Source organism: Physeter macrocephalus, chromosome 14 (genome assembly GCF_002837175.3).
Source record: "Physeter macrocephalus isolate SW-GA chromosome 14, ASM283717v5, whole genome shotgun sequence".
In the NCBI taxonomy this organism is placed as follows: domain Eukaryota; kingdom Metazoa; phylum Chordata; class Mammalia; order Artiodactyla; family Physeteridae; genus Physeter; species Physeter macrocephalus.
The window spans coordinates 73,540,567-73,543,238 of NC_041227.1; the positions used below are offsets into that span (position 1 = coordinate 73,540,567).

General features: G+C 37.6%; 1 protein-coding gene across 1 annotated transcript in view; it reads left to right on the plus strand.

Annotated features, from left to right (window-relative positions):
• The window catches only part of HIP1 (huntingtin interacting protein 1), a 45,460-nt gene that overhangs the window by 35,656 nt on the left and 7,132 nt on the right, over positions 1-2,672 (plus strand). The gene's annotated exons all lie outside the window — the stretch shown is intronic.

Below are 2,672 nucleotides of genomic sequence, written 5' to 3' on the forward strand. Positions count from 1 at the left end.
CTCTCACCACTATTATTCAACATAGTTTTGGAAGTCCTAGCCACGGCAATCAGAGAAGAAAAAGAAATAAAAGGAATACAAATTGGAAAAGAGGAAGTATAACTGTCACTGTTTGCAGATGACATAATACTATACATAGAGAATCCTAAAAATGCCACCAGAAAACTACTAGAGCTAATCAATGAATTTGGTAAAGTTGCAGGATACAAAATTAATGCACAGAAATCTCTGGCATTCTTATACACTAATGATGAAAAATCTGAAAGAGAAATTAAGGAAACACTCCCATTTACCATTGCAACAAAAAGAATAAAATACCTAGGAATAAACCTACCTAGGGAGACAAAAGACCTGTATGCAGAAAACTATAAGACACTGATGAAAGAAATTAAAGATGATACCAACAGATGGAGAGATATACCATGTTCTTGGATTGGAAGAATCAATATGGTGAAAATGACTATACTACCCTAATCAATCTACAGATTCAGTGCAATCTCTATCAAATTACCAATGGCATATTTTACGGAACTAGAATAAAAAATCTTAAAATTTGTATGGAGAAAAAAAAAAAATTTGTATGGAGACACAGAAGACCCCGAATAGCCAAAGCAGTCTTGAGGGGAAAAAAATGGAGCTGGAGGAATCAGACTCCCTGACTTCAGACTGTACTACAAAGCTACAGTAATCAAGACAATATGGTACTGGCACAAAAACAGAAACATAGATCAATGGAACAAGATAGAAAGCCCAGAGATAAACCCACGCACCTGTGGTCAACTAATCTATGACAGAGGAGGCAAGGATATACAATGGAGAAAAGACAGTCTCTTCAATAAGTGGTGTTGGGAAAACTGGGCAGCTACATGTAAAAGAATGAAATTAGAACACTCCCTAACACCATACACAAAAATAAACTCAAAATGGATTAGAGACCTAAATGTAAGACCAGACACCATAAAACTCTTAGAGGAAAACATAGGAAGAACGCTCTTAGACATAAATCACAGGAAGATCTCTTTTGATCCACCTCCTAGAGTAATGGAAATAAAAACAAAAATAAACAAATGGGACCTAATGAAACTCCAAAGCTTTTGCACAGCAAAGGAAACCATAAAGAAGATGAAAAGACAACCCTCAGAATGGGAGAAAATATTTGCAAACGAACCAACGGACAGAGGATTAATCTCTAAAATATATAAAGAGAAAACCATAATTCAAAAAGACACATGCACCCCAGTGTTCATTGCAGCACTATTTACAATAGCCAGGTCATGGAAGCAACCTAAATGCCCATCGACAGACAAATGGATAAAGGAGATGTCGTACATATATACAATGGAATGTTACTCATCCATAAAAAGGAACGAAATTGGGTCATTTGTTGAGACGTGGATGGATCTAGAGACTGTCATACAGAGTGAAGTAAGTCAGAAAGAGAAAAACAAATATCGTATATTAACGCATGTATGTGGAACCTAGAAAAATGGTACAGATGAACAGGTTTGCAGGGCAGAAGTTGAGACACAGGTGTCGAGAACAAACATATGGACACCCAGGGGGGAAAGCTGCGGGGGGGTGGGGCTGGTGGTGTGATGAATTGAGCGATTGGGATTGACATGTATACACTGATTTGGATAAAATTGATGACTAATAAGAACCTGCAGTATAAAAAAATAAATTAAATTTTAAAAAAGAACAAAGCTATATCTGCTTTGGTGGCGCTTTTTATCAGTCTGAGAGGTGATGTTTTCTGCCCCCAAAATAGAAAGACGGACTGAGCAAGGAGTATCTGTATATTCTCAGACTGTCAGGTACTTCCAAAGCATAAAAGCATTTTAAAATTCCAAGTAGGAATTATTATATTTTTCTTTCAGTTTTATTGAGATTTAATTGACACACAGCGCTGTATCAGTTTAAGGTGTACAACAGAATGCTTTGACTTACGCATATGAAGCGATTATCCCAGTAAGTTTTGTGAACAACCGTCATCTCTTATAGATACAAAATGAAAGAAACAAAAAAAGTTTTTTCCTTGTGATGAGAACTCTTAGGATTTAGTCTCAGTATCTTTCATGTATAACATACAGCAGTGTTCATTATATTTATCATGTTGTACATTCCATCCCTGGTACTTATTTATGTTATAACTGGAAGTTAACACCTTTTGGCTCCCTTCCTCCAATTCCCTCCCCCACCCCTCAGCAATTATTTTTTTAATCACTCACTGTGTACTCACTGTCCTCTTTTGGCAAATCACAGACAGCAGCTAGACTCCCCTCAGATCATAAGTTATTTGTATATATATATATAAATAATATATATATTCTTATATATATAATATAGAGATATTGGGATGTGATAGAAATGCTATAGGCTTTGGAGTCAGAAAAGCCTAGGATTTATTTCCATTTATTTCCTGCACATCCTTAGGGAAAGTATTTTTTGCCTCTCTGAATCTTAGTTTTCTCATCTTTAAAAATGGGAATAGGGCTTCCCTGGTGGCGCAGTGGTTGAGAATCTGCCTGCTAATGCAGGGGACACGGGTTCGAGCCCTGGTCTGGGAGGATCCCACATGCCGCGGAGCAACTAGGTCTGTGAGCCACAACTACTGAGCCTGCGCGTCTGGAGCCTGTGCTCCGCAACAAGAGAGGCCGCGATAGTGAGAGGCC